This window comes from Mytilus edulis, chromosome 5, assembly GCF_963676685.1.
Source record: "Mytilus edulis chromosome 5, xbMytEdul2.2, whole genome shotgun sequence".
In the NCBI taxonomy this organism is placed as follows: domain Eukaryota; kingdom Metazoa; phylum Mollusca; class Bivalvia; order Mytilida; family Mytilidae; genus Mytilus; species Mytilus edulis.
The window spans coordinates 22,015,547-22,029,115 of NC_092348.1; the positions used below are offsets into that span (position 1 = coordinate 22,015,547).

The 13,569-nt window shown below is 31.3% G+C and overlaps 1 long non-coding RNA gene across 1 annotated transcript; it reads left to right on the top strand.

Annotated features, from left to right (window-relative positions):
* Positions 1 to 5,002: 5,002 nt before the first annotated feature.
* LOC139523193 (uncharacterized) lies at positions 5,003 to 13,192 on the top strand. The gene is made up of 4 exons (XR_011664573.1): positions 5,003 to 5,062; positions 7,753 to 7,824; positions 10,782 to 10,952; positions 13,089 to 13,192. It is a non-coding gene; the product is annotated as an uncharacterized lncRNA (long non-coding RNA).
* Positions 13,193 to 13,569: the final 377 nt, after the last annotated feature.

Here is a 13,569-nt window from a genome sequence, read left to right on the forward strand (position 1 = left end):
TAACTAAGACTCATTATCAAAGAGTATTATATAGAATGAATTGATGATTTCAAAATTTCGAAAACTTTAAACACTCGTAAAGAAATGACACTTTCAATTCAACTATATAGTACTTAAATGAATATAGAAATACGCTCTTTAAAAGAAATTCCACGAAAAGTCATGAGAGAGAGAGAGAGAGAGAGTTTTGGATGCACCAGTTACGAACTCTTGAACCTAATTGACTCATTTAGAGAGACAAAAAAAATATTTAAAAACAAATCAAAACAATAATCTTGAATCATACAAATTAATCTATTGAAATACATACATTTAATAGAAATTCATACAATTTTTAAAAATTCATACAATTTTTAAAAATTCATACAATTTTTAAAAATTCATACAATTTTTAAAAATTCATACAATTTATAGAAATTCATACAATTAATCGAACATCAATGAATATGTTAAACTTTTACTACAACTTTATGAAGTTGAAGCTACAAACATATTTTCTTTATGGAACATCAATAAATATGTTCAAATTTTACTCAAATTTTATGCATGTAGTTCAAGCTACAAACATATTTTGTTGTCATGTATCCCGATTTCACCTTAAGAGATGCACACGCCTGATGAACGAAATATTGCGTATTTCTATTTAAAATCTAAAAGAACATTTTAATGTATTAATTGGAGTGTTTTAGTTACACATTCTTATACATTTATATAATTTTAATTCAGTAACTGTATTTGTATTCTTTTTTTTCTCTCAATAGAATTCAATAAGTCAGAATATGTAGCGTGAAAAGAAGTAATAATTAAAAAAAAAATATAACTTGGTGACGGTGTCACGTTGCAGAATCGTATTTATTATATAATGTTTTCATACATTTCTCATATCTTAAAGAGGGGAAAGATACTGAAGGGATATTCAAGTTCACAAGTTGATAACAAACTGATAATTCCATATCAAAACAATCTACAATAAACAAAATACAACATATAAAACTTAAAAACTAGCAACACAAACACCACCAAGGACCAGGATTGTTCTCAGGTTCTTCGAAGTGGTAAGCAGATCTTGCTCCACATGCCGAACACAAAAAGGAGGAAGACATAAAAAACGATCACGATGACCCATAACATTCTGATTTCGTTCAATGTTGGTCACATGAATTAACCTTATTTAAATTTTATTAGTTGACTATATCGATAAAAGCCTCAGCTTATTTTTGGCCTCTGGATGTTGTATTTTAATGCAGAGGCCAAAATAGTTTTAGTCACAATTTTTAACTTTACCCGATTCACCTTCTTTTCAACTCAATAGTATTTTTTCGAAAAAATATTTCAAAGTATGAAATACTTCAAATATATACGTAGCATAGTTATATCGCTTTAGAAAAGAACAGGGTCGAGTTAAACACATGCGACAAAGAAAAGTAACTGCACCGTTTTTAAATAAGAAAAGTATTTATAACGGTTAAGGCAAGTGTACTTTTTCAGCCGACGGAGCACAAGCTGGCCAATCTGGGACTTCATGAACCACTTAACCGCCAGTATAGAACTATGGAAAGATGGGAGAGATGTCCGTTCTGAAATAAAATACTATAAAGAAATATCTGAGGTATTTATTTTGTTATTCTTGTGAATGCATACATATGATTTTCTTGGGTTTTTCCATTTCCTTTTGTTCGTCTTAAATTGTTTACCTTTCTTACAATAGTTTAATGATTTATCTTACCTTTTTACCGTGTTCATGTTTACTTATAAAATAGCTATAAGAAAATGTGGCATGAGTGCCAGTGCGACAATAACGTACTTGTTATGTCTTAGATTATAGACTGTGGTTTTTCAATAATAGTATCTACACGCAGGTACATTAAAATCCTCTGAATATCGCATTCTATGATGCCACAAACGAAGACGAGAGGACGGGAATGTATAAATAAATAAATAAACAAACACATGTTTTCTGCGACAGTAACTAACCATTACAGTCAACCAAATCATGACGGCTTCTGATACAATTTAAAGGGAATTACTTCATCTTTAAAAAAATATTAAACCCTAGATAAACAGTTGACTTGTAAGTAGTTACCTTCTGAAGTAGAATATTGAAGGCACCAAATATGTTTAAAATCGCTCTTTTGTTGAGGTAACGCCGTCAAAAGTGTTACGGAAACCAACACGAGTTAGTTGACCGTTATGGCATATCTGTATCACAGATGTACACGGGAATGATCTTATTATCGTTACAACAATCACGTTATCTATCTCAATAGTTACATCACCGAATGATACCTTTCCCTGAAGTGTTTCTCGACAACACGACGGATGTCATATTTGGAGCAGGATTTGTACTGTGGCACCTCAGATCAGTCCTGATTCATTGTTGGATTTGTTTTGCTATTGTACACGTCATATCATTGTCAGGTTCGGAACAACTTCCGAAGTCCATGTGGTGCCTTCCTCTTCTATTTCTTGCACTTTTAATACGACAATCTTTATACGAGTATGCCTGTATATCAATACTTAAAGTAAGTACAACCAGGATATTTCAGCTACATTTAGCTCGCATAAAGAATACTAAAAAAATTAGATAACAAATCACAAAAGTATTCTTTGTAGTAGTATTCAGAATCATTTATAAGTAATTGCACTATTATATCATCCAACACAATTCATATTTATCTTTTATTTATATATTAAAATCCCAATAGTCTAGGATTTATATTACTATATCTTTTCAGATACAATGATGACACACTTCTAAACAAGGTCTTTGTGAGAATTCTTAAAAACATATGTTTTTGTGATTCTGAATTGATCCTCATGTAATTTGAAATTCTACAAAAAATTACAATCTAAATAAAGGCAACACTTCTATATCGCTGTTCAAATGTCACAAATCGATAAAGAGAAAACAAATCCGGGTTACAAACTTTAATCGACATTGATATTCTGCAAAAATGTCAATCGAAGACTGTAGATGAAATAACACATCTTTTATCATTTTCGACTCCTCACATACACGATCTACTTTTGCTTAGTTGTATATTCGACAAATATGACAATTATTATAGCAATATTGCTCATGATTGCACGTTTTGTATTTCCAATTATATTATGCCAAGTTGACTTTATATTTATTCAGCTATTTTTTACGGTCTTGATCACAAATCTCTTCATTTGTTTCAGTACTAATAAATCATTGGCTATCAAATAATAAGTTTTCAAAATTCATGATGAAATTAAATCCAGAGAGGGTATGTGTTCTCCCCTTTATTATAGCGCAGGATCGATAAGCCAATGTTAATTTATTGTTAGTCTTTTATAAATTGGTTGCAGACGAAGTGTTTTCTGGATATACCTTCATTAGGAACGCTTTAAACAAACCATTTGAAAGCAAGCATGTATTAGCTTTCAATATAATGGAATTTGATGCGACTGTCATACAAGTGAGAGGTTTAGTGCTATAAAACCAGGTTCAGTCCACCATTTTCTACATTGAAAATATCTGTACCAAGTTAGGAATATGACAATTAATGTCCATTTATTTGATGTGTTTATGACGTTAAGCATGTATTTATTTTGTGGCCACATATATGTATGTAAAATTGTTTTTTACCTCGAGTTTTGTTTGTACATATATCTAAATATCATGAAATTTTCATACTATGACTCATTTTTAGACTTATACCTCGAATTTTACATAACCAGTCATCTCAGTACGAACATCTATGACATTTATTGTCTACAGGTATTTTCAAATTCTAATTTTGAAATTACTTATTCCCCAACTTCAGCAGCAATGTACCAACTGCACCTGCAGAAAGTTTACATATTTCATATCTCATTCGGTTTTCAAGAGCTTGCTGACTTAAAAACGTCGACTGTCTGAGCAGAATTTTGATTTGTCAAGTATGTCCAAGAACGTCTCAACCTTTTTCTAAAATAATCCCTCTGAAGATAAGATCTTGTTGATAAATATTACCTTATCAAATTCACAAAGTTCATGTAGGAAAATGGCAGGAAAACTTAAACAAAATATCGTCTTATGAAATATTGTCCCTGAATGAGTTAAAGAGAAGGGCAAATTTTCATATTCATGCAGTTTTGTTCATATGCTAAATTATAGACATAATTGAATAGATGAATAGCATTAAAAAAAAATCTTCTTAAAAGGAGGCTATTCAAGGATAAATATTGTGTATATTAAGACCATATTTCATAGATGAATTAACATGTAAATTTGTCCAATGCAAAGGTGGTTACAAGATTTCATATAAAATAAAATTGAGAATGGTAATGGGGAATGTGTCAAAGACACAACAACCCGACCATAGAACAGACAACAACAGAATGTTTGCATAATGTTATCATCAACCGGTTTTTCTTGATAAATGATAATAAAAAAACTGACATAATTGATTTATGCTGCAAATTTATGATACGTATAATTATGCATACTTATTTTTGGTTTCGGACACTTGAGAGTTTTCTACCGCACAAAACTTTCCACTGAAAGCATAACTTTTAACAAACTTAACTTTGAACAATACCATGAAAATCGAAGTTAACCATGTTGATTCTAACTGAATCGTTCTCAGTTATATTTTTTAGCGTTTGTACCATTTAGCGACTATAATATGAAGCCGACACATTAGCGCTATCAAAATTATTTCACGAAGACTGCCGTTTGATAATTGATGATGTTTTCCCATTCAGGCGCTCTGCACTTTCTTATATACATATATATGTCATATATTATTTATAACAATTAATTCTGTTATATGTTCAGATCAAATATTTGCCCTTATATGCATTTCAAACATATGTTCGAATGAAATCCTCTTTACGGTTTTGTATATTTTATTCAGCACAAAAGAAAAGCGAATCTTATATACAAAAATAAGAATAAAATGCGAACGATTGCATATACAATACTTAAATTAAATCCTTTAAAATACCTATGCACAACATGTTTTTCGGATAAAACATTTTGTAATCACCCCCTTGGTATAAAAAGTAAAATACGCTTGATGAAACTAATAATCGTAACTAAGTCTTCGTAAAGGTATGTCTAATTTTTGTGTTTTGTTTCTTTAAATTTAATGTATGATTAAATACAGATAATGTCAAACAATTATCTGCTGGGCAAATATAGGTATGGAAATGTAGTTTAAAACCATGACAGATTTTGATAAAACAAATAAATATGTTACATGAACGCTACCATTCAATGGCTCACTCAATAACAATACGCATCATCATTTAGATCCACGCTATCCAATAAATTAAATGTGTAATGCTTGTTCTTTATATACGTTTCTAACCATATGTCAATTTCATTCAAAGACTTAAGTACTAGTATTTGGTGATGGGTTTACAAGTTGGGCTATATTTTTAGTCGTTTACAGTAATAATAAAGCACAACGATTACCAAAAGAAATTTTTCATTATAACATGTGCTAATTTATGACGCAGAAGTTTTTCCAAAAACATTAAACTTAAAACTAAATATGAATTTAAATAGTGCCGATTTTTGATATTGTACTGCTATCTGATAAAGATGTTTTCATGTAGTTTCTTTTTCATTACAATAATTTAATTTAAAGATATGAAATATCAGAAAAAAAAATCTAGAAAAAGTGCATTATCTATTATAGTCAGAAATAAATTTTATGCAAGAAGCGGAAGAAACAAAAACAGATATTCAATCTTCGAAGTCGAAGAAAACCTATAAATTTTGCCCCAAAAAATTAAATAATAATAATAATAAAAACAGTCTAAAAACACACCATAGAAAAACACCTACGTAGCCAAAAACAAGATATAGATGTGTCTTCCGATGAATTTGAAATTTAGCAAATTTACAATTGTCACCCTATCAAACAGAGACAACATTCATGAGACTTCTGTACAGGTATATTTTAGATTATTGGTTTTATTCTTAGATGTGCAAGAGTTTGCGACTAGAATCAATGCATTAGTCTTTAAAAAAACATTTATGTAGTGCCTTAGAAGTCCTTATTGATTGCTATTCGCCTTCACCGATGACTCAATATTTTTAATTAAATAATTCTTGCTCGGCGTTTCTAATCTAGACTTACAAAACAAAATAGATTATAATGTAGACTATGACCATATTTATCGTCTTCTTAAACTTTTCTATAAATATGGACAGTTTTAGATAGAAATTCTCTCTTTAAGTTAATAAAATAACTTACAAAGCGAAGGAACACACTGAATCCAACATCATTTACATAATTTACATCGAAGGAAATATCATCAACATTCTGATTTTGTTTTCACAATACATTTGTTGAGCTTGGTTGGTTTGTATTTCAAGAGACAGTCGATATTCTAATAGATATTTATTGTGCACCTTTGCTGACCGATTTTCTGTAGACATATGAAGCAGTATTCATACAAAACCTTTTCAAAGACCATTTGGATTTCAGTTCAATGATACTACCAAAACTATGTCTGCGTCATATCTTGATCTTTTCCTTGATATTGACACAGATGAACGATTTCAAACCAGAATATGTGAAAAACGTGATGAAGCCAACTACCCAATTGTCAACTTCCCATTTCTCAGAATTAAATTACAATCTGCCAATCGTATGGCGCTTACATATCTCAATTGATAAGTTCCGATTGTGCTTGTTTATACTTAGTTGACCTAATGAACAAGTTAGTGCTCCTTACACAAAAATCGACGCAGCAAAATACGGTTACCATCACGAAATGGTTTATTGATACAATGTGTCTGTAAACTTGTCTCAACTAACCATCGACACTTTTTGTGTTGGCAGACCTTTAAACTATATAGGTCGTCTGATATGGAAATTTACCAGTTGTGTGGTGACATTTTGACTGAATGTGGATCCTCATGCCGATGATGCATGTATAGAAGCAGACGCTGACACTATCGACGCAGCCTTAAACTGTCCTTTTGTAGTCTTACATTTCATCAGAGTTGGTTTTGATTGTGATTCGATTTTTCATTGATTTTAGAACATAAATTGCTGTTGCCTCAGTGTAATATTTATTAACTCTATAATTAGCATCAAGTAATGCATTTTGTTTAATAGGACATATTATGATATAATGATTGATTAATGTTTACTTCATATCCAGGACAAGGTAAACGATAAAAATATAATTCTAGTAACTTTGAAATGATAAATAACTGAATTTGATAAACTCTTCCTAACAGATTTAAAAAAGTATATATACTATAAAGAAAAAAGTAAAGAAAACTGTGAAACATCTTAAGGTTTCATTTCTGTAGATATAGAAAATGCAATTTCCCATATGAACTCCCTTTTCGGCTACAACTGTGCCACTTTTAGTATGAGTTTCGTAAAGCATATATCCTAGAATGGAAAGTTGATATGCACTACTATTTTATCTAAAGGTCAAAACATAGGGGGGCTGTGCGGCATATTTTCAACATTTATATGCCCATGAACCTGTTAGAGTTTAAACTTATACTAAAATTCTGTACTACGCCTACCTTCACTTAAGGCCTACTTCAAATTCAATTTTCACCGCAACCATATGTTATTATACTGGTTACATTTCCAAATTATGTCTCTATGAGATGAAACTTACATATCATATCTGAGAGCCAGTACATAAACAAAATAAATTATCTATGACTATTATTTATCTCCCAAAAGAGGCGTGGTTTGAGAAACAGCTGTACTTACAAAGTTCTACTTTAAGAAAGAACTAATTGACTTTCTGTTCATTTAGATTTACAAGTTTATCGACTCTGAAACATGCAGAAAGTTCTACTAATCCTAGGTCTAGTATTGCTCCTGGCTGGTGAGTTGCATATTATATAATATCTACAGTATTTAAAAAATAGAGGAAAGGATTTCTAAATATGGATACCTACCAAGAACGGTAATTAAAAGAATTTGTGTCTGAAATATATAAACTTACGTTAGAAGGAAAGTTGCCCTTTTCTTCTCGTGCAAGAATGCGTTTTGAAACATTTTAAGGACATACGATACAGAAAAAAGATTTATTATTGTTTTTTTCCTAAACATTTTGCATAAAGTAAATTTCAATGAACTTATGCAATGGCAAATAATCCTTCATGACTTACATTTCGAAATATTTCGGTTTGAAATTTTGAAATTTCAATTTCGTTTGTTACGTATGTTTCGCATATTTAAATATACAATATTTTCGTTGTTCTATGCAAATACTTTCAAATTCGCATTATCAATTTGATGACGTTAGCGATTTTTCCGCGAATCCAAGCTTTGTGAAAAATAACGCGTTGAATTTGAATATATATGTATCCACCCTTGGCACTGTACATGATACTATTAAATCACTTCACTGAAATATTTGATTTTAGTTTAATAATGCTGTAAACTTACATATGTCTAACGAACTGATATATGTTAAGAACAGCATACCCGGCCTATTTAAGAAATAGACATAGGTCAAAAGGAAAACGCGAATACTCGTTACGTCATAATCAGCATACGTCATAGTGGACTTTAGTCTCTGATGCATGATTTTTTATTATTAATTGTTTTTGGCTTTTAACTAGCTGTCAGTAACTGCGAGTACTCTCTAATCGTATTTTCTTGTTAATTCGACCTGTTGATATTTATTATGCTTTTTTGCTATTTTGTATTAATATGGATCTTGTCTATTATACTATATACCAGCTTTGATTATTTGGAATATCTACCAATTTTCACTTCTTCGTGCTACATTTGTATGAACTGCAAGATTATTCTCCTTAAATCTGTACAGGGAAGTTTTAGCTAGCTCTGATTTATAGTTTTATTGTTGATATTCACCCCAATTTGTATTTAGTGTTAAATTATGTATTTATATGACAGAACTTTCTAGGTATTCCTAATTATTGGAAGAATTTTATACACATAAGTAGTATACCTAAAACGACAAAGTTATTTTTCATTTACCTGTATACATTATTAAAACCGTTTTTTTTTTCAAAAGTTATTATTTTCGAAGGGTTAAATATTTCGCGGTGGTGTCTTTCCACGGCTTTGTTTGGACTTGTTTTTTTTTTTTTTTTTTGTGACCTTGCATGTTTGTCCCTAATATTGTATTAACTGTGCATGTGCATTTAGATATCGCAGATCAAGTTTATTCGTTCATAGTGTGTTAATTTACGTTTTTTGATTGAGTTAAGCCTTCCAATTGATATTTTATCGTTTGTTTTTCTATGTTGTGATGCTATGCTATTGTTTCGGAAAAAAGGAGAAAGTTGGTAGCATCAAAACGTTTAATCCCGCTGCAAATGTTTGCACCTGTCCTAAGTCAGGAATTTGATGTACAGTAGCTGTCGTTTGTTTATGTAATTTATACGTGTTTCTCGTTTCTCGTTTTTTATATAGATTAGACCGTTGGTTTTCCCGTTTGAATGGTTTTACACTAGTAATTTTAGGGCCCTTTATAGCTTGTTGTTCGGTGTAAGTCGGGGCTCCGTGTTGAAGGCCGTGCATTGACCTATAATGGTTTACTCGGGTGTCTCATTGGAGGTTCTGATCCCGGATCCCGCTTACTGTTTTGTCAGATTCCCGTATCCCACTTACACTATGTACGTAAGCAATTCTCATCTTTTTTTTTCCCGTGTCCCGCTCGACTTCATTTCCCGTTTTCACGGCACAATAATTTGATTTTCACGTGTCACGCCTACGAAAAAACGGCAATCCCGCGTCACGCTTAGAAGTTGAAATCATCACTTCGTAAATTTTATGGACGCCATTATGAAATTACAGTTTGACAAATGGTATCGGATATGTTCCTAACGTCGTAACTACAATCCCCTTCCCTTTCATGAATGTGACCTACCGAATTAGACTATTTACCGGACTTGTTATCACATAAGCAACACGACGGGTGCAACATGTGGAGCAGGATCTGCTTACCCTTCCGGAGCACCTAAGATCACCCGTAGTTTTTTGTAGGTACGTGTTGTTTATTCTTTAGTTTTCTATGTTGTTTCATGTGTACTATTGTTTGTCTGTTTGTTTTTTCATTTTTAGCCATGGCGTTGTCAGTTTATTTTCTATCTATGAGTTTGACTGTCCCTCTGGTATCTTTCGTCCCTCTTTTAGACCCAAATCAGACCCACTTGGGGTGTCCACTTTTTTATATAGATTTCTGGTAAAAAAAAAACTAAATATCACTGGAATCATCATTTTCTTAAGTTAAAGAAATGAAAATACAGCGTAATTTTAACATAAAAAAATAGAAAACTTAGAGAACATTTTCCGATTTCTACAATAAAAACCGGAAATCAGGTCAAGTGTTTTGAAAAAAGTTCACTCCAGAACAAGTGTTCCGAAAAGAGCGACAGTAGCTTCAGGGACGTTTTCAGTTATTACTTCCAAAAAGGAAATTTACAGTATTTTCTACCCTTGAAACAAGTATATTTATTGTAATTTTCAAAAATATTTTTGACATATTAACATTATTTGATTAGAAGCTACTAACATATTCTTACTATCAATTACAACAAAAACGATAGGTTGTCACCACGTAGCAGACGGTGTTGCCAGGATGTCACAAAAGTAGGGATTCGAATCCTGCTGAGGAAAGACCAAATTAGCTAACGCATTGTTGTGCTAATTTTGAGACGAATTATATATCAATATAGATTATATATGTGGATCAGCACAAATTTAACAAAAATCAAGTACAAAGAAACGCTTTCCCAGTGAATAAACAAATTTCTAGTGAAGTAATGTGTTTTTCCAAAACTAAAAAATATTATGAATTAATTTCAGTAGTGGAACAAACTACAGGACAGATATGTTCTTTAAGATTTTGCCGTAATAGGCCTAGCAACTGCAGATGTAGAGGCTGTTGTTATGGGAAGTTGAGATGTAAATTTGGTAGATGTAGAAAACACCACCTAAATGGACAATTGGTTTCTAGTTGTTTCTGTTCAGGATGTCGTAAGTATTATCAGATAAAATCATATTTTTTCTAACTCGAATTTGGATTGTTAATTCTTTGAAAATACAAGGATAATTCATTTTAAGGATGTTCTCTACTCTGTTCCAAAATAACAAGCTTTTTAAAAGACTGTTAGAAATTAATAGTATATAAATAAAGGAACTTAAAAAGCAGAAAACAATGAAGGGTCCGTGTGCTTGTTTTCGAGATATAATACTTGAAAATTTGGCGGGAAATAACTCTCTCTAGACTTATCTAACATCTAACATTCACACCATTTTTCTATAAAAAATTATTAGAAAAAAGCAAGGATTTCATAGCATTTTCAAATATGGCTTTTGAAACTACATGAAATAAAATAATGAAAAGAAAAGAAGGGGTCAGAGGGGAATTTTTATTAATGGGACTACATGGATAAAACTTGAGGATTCCGAATATCTGGCAAAAAATCAAAAACAAGAGTAGCGAACATCCATAATTTAGTTTTAAAATAAGAAGAATTGTTTAAAATATAATTAAGGACCTGGTTTTGCGAGTGATTGTAAATACTTTTCACAAAAAACGTACGTGTATAGTAGCTAATAAAAAACTGAGTCAGGCCAAGTATTCGTAACTGGGCAATATTTTGGAATTCGGTAAAGTTTTGTATGTATTAACAACCTTCTTATCGAAAATAATGCCATGAAACATTCATACTTCCAGGAATAGTCAATGAGGAAAGTAGTGAAATAAATCTATAGAAAACGTTTAAAAATCGGCGAAATATTTGCATTTTTAAAAGACGTATAATTTGTTCGATTCGGAAATGCCTTTATAGAATGTCGATCTGAAATTATATGTTATTGCTGTCATTATTATAGCAATATTTGTGAAAATCGTAATGTTCATCCTTTTTGATAGAAATCCATAAGTCAGGATATTTAGCTTGAAAAGAATTAATAATTACATAATAATCGTCGTGACATTATTTATTTTATTCTAATTTTTATACATTATTCAAAAATTAAAGAGTTCAAGTAGAAATATTTAGAATGGATATTCAAATTCATGAGTCGATAACAAACTGACAACCCATGGTAAAAAATATAAAAGCAATCAAAAGACAAACATTAATAAAAATACAACATAGAAAATTAATAACTGACCAAAATGAACACCACAAAAAAGAGGGGGTAATTTCAGGTGCTCTGGAAGAGTAAGCAGATCAGGCTCCACATATGACAACCAGGCAATTATCGCAAAATGATGAAAAAAAATTAACAATCACTCCTTATTTTCTCATAGCATTCAATTTTGGTGACAGAAGTTAACTTTATTTACATAATTCTAATTGACTGTATCGCTAAAGACTGTAGGGTTGTTTTGGGGTTTTAATGTCTACTGAAGTCAAATTAGGAATAAATTAAACTCATCATAGATACCAGGACTAAATTTTATATATACGCCAGACGCGCGTTTCGTCTACAAAAGACTCATCAGTGACGCTCGAGTCCAAAAAAGTTTAAAAAAAAGGCAAATAAAGTACGAAGTTGAAGAGCATTGAGATCCAAAATTCCTAAAAGTGTTGCAAAATACATCTAAGGTAATATATGCCTGAGGTAGAAAAGCCTCAGTATTTCAAAAAATTCAAACATTTTTAAACAGTTAATTTATAATTCAACAATATCAATGATAATTCATGTCAGCACAAAAAGTGCTGACTACTGGGCTAGTGATACCCTCGGGGAAATAAATGTCCACCAGCAGTGGCATCGACCCAGTGGTTGTAAATAAACTCATCATAGATGCCAGGACTAAATTTTATAGATACGCCATACGCGCGTTTCGTCTACAAAAAACTCACCAGTGAAGCTCGAATCCAAAAAAGTTTAAAAAAAAAGCCAAAGAAAGTACGAAGTTGAAGAGCATTGAGATCCAATATTCCTAAAAGTGTTGCCAAATAAAGCTAAGGTAATCTATGCCTGAGGTAGAAAAACCTTAGTATTTCAAAAAATTCAAAATGCCTGAGGTAGAAAAGCCTTAGTATTTAAAAGAAATCAAAATTTACATTTGTACACTATTACTTATCCCAATTACATTATCAATTCGACAAGAACTGTAATTATAATGATAAATGCAATTCACTTTTTTTTCAGCTGTAATAGCTCATAAGAGTACAGGAAATGGGACTGCACCCCCCGAATAGAAATATGTTAATTAAAGATATTTCGGTACTTAAATAAAATACTGTAAAGAAGAATCTGTTATATTTCTTTTGTTATTCTTGTAAATGCAATTACATGTACTTGATTTTTATAGATTTTCCAATTTTCTATTGTGTTTTCTTTTGCCCGTCTTAAATTGTTTACCTACCTTTCTATACACTACAAACTGTTAAAGTCTGAAATGGCCTATATCTGTACTCGACTGTACTGATTTTTACTCGACCAGTCTGAATTGGTCTGACTTTTACTTGACATTACTCGACCCCAGTCTGAACCATACTTGACTGTACTGAATCGTACTTGACCCTTATCTTTGCCGTTGAAAATAGTCTGAACTATTACTCGACCAGTCTGAAACAGTCTTAACCCATTCTTGACATGTACTCGGCCTATTTTTCCAGTCTAACCCATA